Below are 12,050 nucleotides of genomic sequence, written 5' to 3'. Positions count from 1 at the left end.
CCAAACCAATGCAGTCTCGCCTCTCTGACTTTGTCTCCCAACCGTCCAACCTGAGCCGAACCTCTAACGTACTCATTTCCAAACCTGTCCATGCTTGTCACACCCAATGCAAATCTTAACATCTTTACCTCTGTCACCTCCAGCTCTGTCTCCTGCTTTCTGGTCAGTGCCACCGTGTCCAGCCCATATAACATAGCTTTACTCTTGCTGACTCCCATTTGTTACAAATTACTCCTGACACTCTTTTCCACCCATTCCACCCTGCCTGCACTCTCTTTTTCACATCACTTCCACAATCCTCACTACTTTTTACTGTTGATCCCAAGTATTTAAACTCATCCACCTTCACCAGCTCTATTCCCTGCATCCTTACCATTTTCACTGACCTCCCTCTGATTCACACACAAGTATTCTGTTTTGTTCCTACTGACCTTCATTCCTCTCCTCTCCAGAGCATATATCCACCTCTCCAGGTCTCCTCAACCTGCTCCCTACTATTGCTACAAATCACAATGTCATCAGAAAACATCATAGTCCACGAGGACTCTTGTCTAATCTTTTCTGTCAACCTGTTCATCACCATTGCAAATTAAGAAAGGGCTCAGAGCCGATCCCTGATGTAATCCCACCTCCATGTTGAATGCACCTGTCACTCCTACTGTAGACCTCACCACTGTCACACTTCCCTCGTACATATCCTGTACAACTCTTACATACTTCTCTGCCACTCCTGACTTCCACATACAATACCACAAGTCCTCTTAAGGCACCCTGTTATCTGCTTTCTCCAGGTCCACAAAGATGCAATGCAACTCCTTTTGGCCTTCTCTGTACTTCTCCATCAACACCTTCAGATCAAACACCACATCTGTGGTGCTCTTTTTTAGCAGGAAAACATACTGCTGCTCTCTAACCATCACCTCAATTCTTAACCTAGCTTCTACTACTCTTTCCCATAACTTCATGCTGCGGCTCATCAATTTTATCCCCCTGTAGTTACTACAGCTCTGCACATCCCCATTATTTTTAAAAATCTGTACCAGTACACTTCTTCTCCAATCCTCAGGCATCCTCTCACTTTCCAAGATTCTTTTAAATAATTTTGTTTAAAGCTCCAATGCTATCTCTCCTAAACCTTCATGCTTCTACAGGTATGTCATCTGGACCAACGGCCTTTCCATTCTTCATCCTCTTCATAGCTTTCCTTACTTCCTCCTTGCTAATCCATTGCACTTCCTGATTCACTATCTCCACCTCATCCAACCCTCTCTCTCTCTCTCATTCTCTTCATTTTTCAGCCTCTCAAAGTACTCTTTCCATCTGCTCAACACACGTTCCTTGCTTGTGAGTATGTTTCCATCTTTATCCTTTATCACCCTAACCTGCTGCTCATTTTTCCCAGCTCGGTCCCTCTGTCTAGCCAATGGGTACAGGTTCTATTGTCCCTCCTTAGTGTCCAGCCTCTCATACAACTCATCATACGCCTTTTCTTTAGCCATTGCCACCCTTCTCTTCACCTTACTCCTTATCATTCTCTAGTAAACAAAAATGATTATAGGAGGCATGTCGGTGCAGAGGTAATGCTGTTGCCTCAGAGTAAAGAGACCAGGGTTTGCATCCCCTGTTCCTTACATGGAGTCTGTATGTTGTCACTGTGTCCACATAGTTTTCCTCACGGTGTGCCAGTTTCCTCCCACAGTCCAAAGACATGCAGGTTAGATGACCTGACATTGTTAAATTGGCCCTAGTTTGTGCCTGTATGGGTGTTCACCCTGTGCTGGACTGGAGCCTTGTCCAAATGTTGTTCCTGCTTTGTGTCCTATGATTGCCTAGATAGGCTCCAGCTGCCCTGTGATCCTACTCTGGATAAGTGGGTTAGGTAGATTCATGGTTGGATAAAAATGTTTACCATTTTTCAAGAAATAAAAGTTCATATGTCTCCAAAGGGTTAGTACCTAGCCATAGTTCCTCATTCATCTTTAATACAATTCTAGACTTGTGAGCTGATGACCACACTGATTTTGCTTGTCTTTGTGCTGCCTATGTTTAAGCTATTCATCAAAAGATGAACCATGATGATCAGGAAATTCAATAGACATAGCTGAAGGATGGTATCTGCTGTAAAATAATTCATATGTATGAAATGTGAGAAAACACAGAAAAAAGAACTTTCACAGTACAAACATTCAGCCATCTATAACCGAAGTATCTTAAGTAGGATATTGGGAGCATCTGGTTATAACGCCAGTTTGAGCAGAAGAGATTTAATGTCTTGGCATTCCTGAGAGGATTAAGCATAAACACAGGGTGACTGCATTAAAACATAAATTCATACTCAAAATTCTGTTGAGGGCTCTAGGTCTGAGAAGACGGGATGCTTTTGAAAAAAAAAAAAAGGTCCGTGATCTTGTACAAAACAAAATATAATTTGTGTTTGCATTTTTCCACAGTTCTCTCCCAGCTCCCTATAAGTAGTGCTCAGAGACTGAAAGTACCAGAAGAAAAAAGACAATGCTTCCAGATAAAGGATGTCTTGGACTGTATGTAAAGCTGCATTGTATTTAAAGGAGCACATTTATGTCCTCCTGGTCAGAGAACACTGGTTGGTTTTGGTGAAACTGTACTGTATTTCCAACATTTTGCCAAATATATATATATATATATATATATATATATATATATATATATATATACAGTATATGCAGCACACTTTCATTCAAAGAATATAGATCAAGGCGCTTTACAAGGTGTCAAAGAGAAAGTCACAAGAAAAGAAAAAGACAAATAAAGTTAGGTAAGTATATTAAATAAATCCATACAATTTTATGAAACATAGATATATTAGTAGAAGGGTAGCATCTTTATATACAATATCAAATTGTAAGTCTCAAAAAATTAGCCCAGTGATAAAGTCACATGGCCAGGAGGACAAAAAAAGAAAAACTCCAGTTTAGCAGGAGATAAAAACAAAATCTGCAGGGGTTCCATGGTCAAAAGACCAGAAAGCTGTAACTGGGCATTCTACATAAATGTTTTTAAATTATTCCTTTTCAGGTTAAAACCATAAAAAACAATAACCATCCATCTACAGGCATCTACAGGTATTATGGGGCCCTAGGCGAAAGGGGGGTCCAGGGGCGCCCCCCCTGGAAGCTCTGTGAAATAAGTGAAAATTAGACCAAGGAGTCGATCCGGGGCCCCCCGGACGGCGGGGCCCTAGGCGGTCGCCTACTTCGCCTATGCCTAAGGCCGGGCCTGATTGGGACAAATAATGCTGTAGTATATTTAAGTATATATGACAATTGCTCACTCGGACAATTTGTTTTGGGGGCCCCCAAGAAGGCGGGGGCCCTAAGCTATAGCTTGTGTAGCTTATACGTAAATCCTGCACTGTCCATCCATTTTCCAACCCGCTGAATGCGAACACAGGGTCACGGGGGTCTGCTGGTGCCAATCCCAGCCAACACAGGGCACGAACCAATCCCGGGCAGGGTGCCAACCCACCACAGGACACACACAAACACACCAAGCACACACTAGGGCCAAATTAGAATCGCCAATCCACCTAACCTGCATGTCTTTGGACTGTGGGAGGAAACCCACACAGACACGGGGAGAACATGCAAACTCCACACAGGGAGGACCCGGGAAGCGAACCCAGGTCCCCCAGCTGCGAGGCAGCAGCGCTACCCACTGCGCCACCGTGCCGCCCAAAAACAATAACATTCCCAGAAACCTTTGTAAATTTATTTTTACATTTTGACACCTTTAATTTACAATGGAAAAACATTTTGGGTAATTATGGGAACTTTAACCACTACCCATGCACTTATTACCAGTTGGTTTGAGTATTGTATGTGGCTATCTCTTTGAAATAGCTTATTACCTAAAGTTATTTGTTTTCCAGGATAGCATGGTAAAGTATTTAGCTCTGCTTACTCACAAATTTCCGTCTTTTTGTGGAGTTTTTCCTCAGGCATACCTATTTTTCTATAGTTTTTATAGTTAAGAAGATGTCCATGCTAGGTTACTTGGTGGTTCCAAATTGGACCTTTGTTGAGGTGTGCATGATTAGGCCTGGTGCCCTGTCTAGTGTTTTTTTTTTCCACTTTCAACTAATGGCCCTTGACTTTGAATTGAATTGAATGAATATGAGAAAGTTCTTTGACTATACAAATAATCTAGATTTTTTCCCCTCCTTTTTGAACTTTAAAAATACAGTTCCTTTGCACCAGGAATGGGCCCCAAAATTCACCCAGTACTTTTATAACAATATAATTAAAGGTACCTTAAATATAAGGTAACTTACAACTTTAATATACATCTTTCTTTTTGTATTTTTTTTCCTGTGGAACAGTGCTCAGCTAACCTACTTTTGTAAAACACAACAAATCTGCAATGCTTCTGTTTATTTACCATATTGCCCTTGTTAGTTGTTTTTTGGTCATTTATTTATCCCAGTTATAAGATAAAGCAGATGGTAGGCTAGCAATCCAAATATGACCATAAAATGTGATGAGACACATTCAGATCAGTTTCCAAAATAATCAGGATATTAAGCTTATGAAAAAGAGGTTAAGAGCAAATTGTTTTGTTCTTTAAAATTAACAGATGAATATATTGGGTGAAAATATAATGATTGTATGTTTTTGTTACAAATCAGTCTACCCATCAGTTTTGTAAACTAGCTTATGGAGTTTTGCTCTGAAAGCTCAAAGATTTTAAATATAAAATTGCTTCAATCATTATTTAATGTATGCTGGGAAAGTACCTCATTTTTACCAACAGTGTATTACTGTATATATTATACACCAGGTTGTCATTCATTGTAATAAAGTATGTATATACAGTATAGTTTATCTATATAGAAAACACACAGCATTTCTTTCTATTTAATGGTGCATGTTTTCAATATTGACTTGACTGTCTTGATTTTAAAAGAGCAGTTAAACCACATTTTCTGACAAGTCCTCTAATTGGCTTATTGATCAAATGTTTAGGCTTTAAGGTAAAATAGCATTATATTCTGTAAGGCCTCAAACAAATGTGCACAGTAGCAATTAATTTGGTGCAATTATGAAAACAAGCGGCTTGTTAATTACATTAAACAATGAGGTAAAAAAGGCTTCAGGGGTAACATTATTAAATTAGGTCAGACTCCCCACAAGGTTAGTAAGGCAATAATTACTTTACATCTTTGTAACCATTTGAAAGAGGGTCATAAATTTACTTTTAATTCCATTTTATTTTTTTTCATATGTTAAAGGCAGCACTTTGATTTTTTTATTGTAAAAATCCAGGTAATCATGTTTGTTGTTACCAAAAATTTTCATTAAATATCCTCTGTGCTCTAGTGAATATTGGTCTGTTAATTGGAAGCTAATTGAGTCGTTTACCTGAATATAGATTAAGAAAGTCAAAGAGACCTCTTTGGATGTGATGGTATTAAAGCATGAAGAACGATGGAGGGCAAATCGCACAGCACAATCAATAAAGTAGAAAATAATACAGCAGTGGACATGTATTTGTGAATTTCCCATTGGGATTAATAAAGTATCTATCTATCTATCTATCTATCTATCTATCTATCTATCTATCTATGTAAGCATATTTTTAAATGGGGTGAATCAAAGGGACACTGGGTTATACAGCGATTTGGAAATGCTTTCCCAATTTGTTATTAATATGTGAGATCTCAAAAACAGCTTATTTACAAAAATAGATTTTCAGCCTTTAATGCATCACTCTCTTCATCATTTGTTGAAAAGTTTAATTGTCACTAAATTTTTGCCATTTTAGGCTCATTATTGCCTTATGTAAAAGAAAAAAAAGGTGTAAGATAAAAATTAATATATTGTTATTTGGCAAAAATATTCAAGTGAAAAAAGGAATATGGGCAGGCCCACTGAGAAGGTGGAGAAATCATTGATTAAACAAAAGATGTTTTCCTTTTTTCTTTTCCTTTAACATCATTAAAATGTTATTTTGATTAGCCTAGTTTCCTATCTGTACACATGGAACAATTTTATTATTATTCCTTTACTCTCTAGTTCTTCACACAAACCTTTAAACACATATAATATTTTTATTAGTATTATGTTGCTTTCACTATTTTTGACAATATTCGACTCAGCACTGGTTTGTTTATCACAGGACCAGCACCACCCCTACTTTATTGTAGCAGTTATTATTTTGTTCACACAGCATTTTGGCCATTTGCATTGAATGCTTCTTTATACATAAAGTATTCATTGCAAAAAGTTATGAAATCCCATTTTCACTTTGTTATTCTGGGGTATTTAGAGTGTTGCTTGATGTGACGAAAAAAATACATATAAATTATTTTAGCACAAGCCTGCAACATTGCAAATTCTGAAAAAAAAAATTGAAGGGGTCTCAATACTTTGTATTCTGTTGAAATATAGCAGAATTTTGTAGGTCCTTCTTACCTATTGTTATTACTAAGAGACTTTCTGTTTATCAAAAATATTTTGGTTTTAGGTTTCCTAATTATTAAGTTTGGTGAAGCATTATAAGGGTTTTTTAAGCTATACAGTAACTAGAAAACAAGCCAGTTTATATTTAGATGGTGTTTTTTCCCAAACTAATTCTAAATGAGAAAAATTTAGCTGAGCATATTTAGCATATTCATGTTTCACTGACATGCTCAAGTAAATAAGTGGATGGAAATGACTTGTTTTCCAGTCCAATAATGTAGCTGTTATTCTTTTTACAAAAGTTGGCAAGGAATTTTAATAAATATTAACATTTGCAAAGTATTAGATTACGTAATCTGCATAAATGTCCATCCACTCATTTTCTGAATCCATCACTTATTGCTGCAGGGTCATGAAGAGGCATAGCCTATCGTAGCAGCACCTGGTTCAAGTCAGAAACCAGCCCTGCACAGCAAACCCAATTGATTGCAGTCACACATATCAACACTTCCTCCAACAGTAACGGATCAATTTAGACGGTCAACTAACCTAATGCACAGAGAAGTAAGAATGTGAGAGGAAACCCGAAAAGATACAGAAAATCCACTTGAATGCAGGAAGCATGCACAACTTCATATACAGTAGATGATGATCAGGTTGTGTTTAACCATGGCTGTTATGAAACAGTGTGAAATAGTGCTCTAATGAGATGTTTGTTACAAGCAATTTCTTTATGAGACACTGTTAACTGGTCAAGTTTTTAGTCAATAAAATTCTAAGTAGAACCCCTTTCTAATAAATCTGCAAGTACTGAATTATAATGCATGAATTTGTAAGTTTGTTTACCAGCAGCTGGGCTGATTTCCGGATTTCCTATTATTTACTTTATTGTTCACATCTCTCAAGGTTTTTAAAAATTACAGAACAAACTATCCAAGGAATGTCTTAAAAACACTTTGGGGACAGTTTCCCTTCCAAGTTAATATTAATCAGAAACAGTTTCCAGTCTATAGAAGCACATATACTCACAAACAATTCAAAGATATTCTAATTTTTGACATTCTTTTTAACATGTTAAATTCCTTTTACAGTGTATATTTATAGAACACTCTTCACAATAAATTAGTAGCCCTTCATAGAATATCATATCACAAAATAGTTAACCAATGTAATGAGTTTATGTAAAAATGTACACTACACATATAACATGCAGAAGAACTGAACCAACAGAATTTTGTTCCATTTTTTTATTTTTATCCAAGATTGTTATGCTTTGTTAATTTGATGTATAGGATCTGAGTGCACAAATTAACAATTTATTTGTGTAGAATTCCCAGAGTGGACTGGCTTGGCAGTGAACATGTTTTTGTTCACTGGCATTTCAGAAAATCTCTGCTCTGGAGAATGCAACAAGCTAGATGTATAATGCAATATTAAAGACTATTTGTATTTATACAGAGTAATTTTGTTTCAAGCTGCCATGAAATTTTCAAAATAAGTATACATTAGAATAGTAATGAATGATATTTCATTTGTAGATGAAAAAATAAACAAAAAGATACTTTTCGTTAATCTTCAAAATACATACTGGAACAATGTTTTTTTTTGTTTTAAATGTAACTGTTTTAAAACATGATCATGTCAGATAGATTACACTCAATTGACACACCAAATTGTACACTGTATATCTTTTTTGGACATATATTTTAATTATTATGAGCAATAGTAAAAATATGTGAGCCATTAAATTTAGTATACTGTATATGGTGAAGCTTCCTTAAGGAGAATAACACCAATCAAATTATTCCTGTAGCTGCTGATCAGATCTCTGCAGCATTTAGGTAGTATTTTGGTTCACTGGCATTTACAAAATTGTTATACTTCATTTATATTTTAGGAATGTCTTGTTTGAAAGCTAGTTTAAGATCATATCACAGTATTTCAATAGAACTACAGTCGGGACTTGACCATTCCATGTCCAACTAGGCCTTTCTAAAATGCTGAATTTCCTCCGTATAAGCCTCTTTACTCCTGCTGTGTGACCCTAGATTGAATATAGGGTATTAGCTAGGGAATCCATTCCCAGACGGGTTTATCCATTCCCGGGAATTCGGGAATCCTGCATTTCATTCCTGGGAATCCTGGGCTTCCGGGCATCTCACATGTGAACGGTTTTAGAACGGCCGACACTTATTTTTAATAAAACTACTGCAATATGTTGACACAAATAAAAGACTAACCTTATCTACAAGCAGTTCATGCTGTCATAGAAGTACATGTATCTTTAGTTGTGGTAATAAGAGCAAAGAAAGCACAACGTCCTCACAGGTGGTGCAGTGGTAGTGCTGCTGCTTTGCAGGAGACTGTGGAAGAGTGTGGGTTCGCTTCCCGGTTCCTCCCTGTGTGGATAGCGCTTTGAGAACTGAGAAAAGCGCTATATAAATGTAATAAATTATTATTATTAACGTGTCCAGCGTGCGGTCGTCCATGAGAGAGCGCACCTTCATGCAGAAGTACGCCAGCCACTGAGAAAGCACGCTCTGCCTCCACTGAAGTAGGCGGCACAATCATCAGATACTGATACACTTGTTCTAAACAACGCCCGCGCTTGCCATTGTGCTGAAACACCGCCAGTTCAGCTTTTACTGATGCATCCAGTTTCTTGTTATCATTCTGTAATGGCAAGTTTCTTGGCACAGATAATGTGGATGCAACAGACTGACGCATTGCAATTTCAAGTTGCTGTTCAAAGCTGTTGTCTGATAAAGTGCGAGCTGCAGCAATGGCGCCACCTTAATTATTTTCAACTATAACTCTGTTATTTCTTGATCGATTTTTACACTTTTACACGCTATATATGCAAGCTTGGCCATTCCCGTTTTCCCGGGAATTACAGCAGTTTCACTCCCGGGAATGAAAAATGTCCGGGAGGGAGCCCAGGAATGGATTCCCTAGTATTAGCAGATGCCCCACTATTCATTTGTAAATTTCCTGATATAGGCCTACACCATGATGTGCCTGTCACCATATTTTTACTTTTGGTATTAGTGTTTGTATGCACTGTTTTACCATAACATTTAACACTTGTGTCATCTTCCAGCAGTCCTGGGGAACATCCAATTGGTCTTTTCCAAAAATGACTTAGCAGCATTTCTAGAACATACTAGCTCTGTGCATTTTACTTAATAACACTATGAACACCACTATTGTTATTTTTTCGTTAATGTAGACTCAAAAACACAGATCTTATCAAGTGTTATAGATTCTTGTAGCTCTTGAACTGTCATTCTAGGGTTCTTTGTTACTTTGTTCAGCACAGCATGACAGGCTCCAGCACTGATCTTTGGAGGACATTCACTCTTAGGGGAAAATAACAAAAAAGGAATTCCTTCCATATGGCAAAATCTGCCTGAATGTTGACCAACAGAGACTCACATCTTTGGAAATAGATGAATTATTTCATCGCTTCTTTGAAAATCTTTTTTGGCTGAGCTATTTACTGTTTTCTGCTCAGAACAGAAATCAAAAATGTTAGGATTTTGGGATTTTTTTGTATTAAGAAAGGGCACCTCAAGCTCACACCTGAATGCCTTCTAAGTGACTGACACATCTGATTTCAAATACCTTCTTTCGAAGTGATTCATGTTATTTTTGCATACTTTCATACTTAAACAATATGCATAAATGTGTATAAGTAATATATAACAGTTTACTGTCATGTGTGCTATCTGATTTATCAAAAGATCTTTATCTGTTATTACTTTAATGAAAATCAAATCACACTTTTGGTAGCATCCATGCAGGAATCCAGAAAATTCTGAAATTTTCATCGGTTTTATTTCTTTCTCACAATTGTTCCTTTACCTTAACTTTCATCTTGGTTTTCTTGTATTCCTAACTCACTTCAACAAACCAAGGATATGATGTCAAGAGACTGCTGTGAATAGCTATGCTCTATGATTAATTGGCATCCTATTCAGTAATAATTGAATTTAAAAAGCTTGTAGAGAAATTTGTGGAAATAGCTTAGAAATGGTTCTGCTTTACAGTCTTTATTATCACATTCATCAAGATGTTTAAACTTTAAACTCTTCAGATTTTAATATTTGGCTATTTGTAATCTGCTTTTTTGTACTGGTGAAACATCAATAAACAGCTTAATGTTTAATTTTATTCAATGTTGCTCTACATTTTCTTTTTATATTTAACTGCCTCTACCCATGTAGGTTCATGTTCAATACATTATGTATTTAACATTTCATTAATTCAGTTTAAACCTTCAAGACTGGATGCATACAGAACTCTTGGTTTATAGTTTGAGGAATCATGGGAGCTCCAACCATAATTATCAGTAGTGTCTGCTTTGTAAAGTCTGTTGGCTGTGGAGTAAAAGAGTATTTAAACATTTTTGTTTTAAGCAAATGCAAAAAGTTTCCACTCACTGGAAAAAACAAGAAACCGTTTGGCAACTGTTTGCAATGATTGGTATGGGCATTGAGAATATTGTGCCCAAGGGCCCTTAGAGGCAAGATTATGACATGCATTTGCCAAGTTCAAATGAATATTACATAATGGATGATTAATATTGTAGCTGATGATACTGTAGCTATTTAAAATAACTATTAAAACTCTTAAAAGTATGCAGAATGTTACTGTAACTATGTATTACTGTCAGTTTTCCCTTGTAGACAAAGCAACAATTTAGAGTCAGAAAAGAGATTAAAAATGTTAAATTAAAATGTTTTAAATAATTTACAAATGGAATACATATTTCTTTTATTTATGTTTATTGATTTCAGAAGTGGCCTTGGGGTGTGCAGGGTCTAGGACTGACCAAACCCATACTGGGCTGGTTACGTCAAACGCTGTTACCAGTATGTGTGGACTGTATAAACTTGTGTGCTAATTTAATAAAAATAATGTTAATATTCACCAGATTTTCTCATTACAGTATTCAGCTAAATTTTTGCAAGATAACACACGGACTTTATCAAAATATAACGATATAATTTATTAAAAAGTGCAATTCATAATTCATGACAATACCCCGACAGTGCAAAATGCAAATGCCTCTTCTAGAAAAGTACCCAAATTGCAAGTATACTCTGAGTCTCGATATGTGATAAGGGTTTCTCTTAGAAGCATCTCAAACATATATATACACTGGAGAATATACTGTAACTTGACAAATCCACTTGAATAGGACACGTAGACCTCAAAAACAGGGTCACCTTAGGTGTGGGGACTGGGGCAGTCGCCCCACTTGCCACCCCCAATTGATGTACTACACCCCCATGAGAAAGATTCCTCACTTACATTTGATAAAGGGTTCACATTGACTCCCCTAGAGTAAACATTATAATAAATTACAAAGTGAGCTTAGAGCAGTGGACCCGGTATCAGGAGCAAAAAGATGGCTTTACTGTTCAAGCATCTGCTTTCAACACATATACTGGAGAGGAGTAGATATTCAATATTTCTGTGGTAATATTGTGTGGTCTTGTGTTAAGCATTATGTGTTGTCTTTTCTAATGTGTATTTTTTATTTTAAATTAAACAGACTCTGTGATAAAGTATAGTACAATGGGCTTATTACTGGAAGTGCAGTACATA

This window comes from Erpetoichthys calabaricus, chromosome 5 (genome assembly GCF_900747795.2).
Source record: "Erpetoichthys calabaricus chromosome 5, fErpCal1.3, whole genome shotgun sequence".
Taxonomy (NCBI): domain Eukaryota; kingdom Metazoa; phylum Chordata; class Cladistia; order Polypteriformes; family Polypteridae; genus Erpetoichthys; species Erpetoichthys calabaricus.
The sequence above is the reverse complement of the archived record's forward strand: the minus strand, read 5'-3'. Positions refer to the sequence as shown.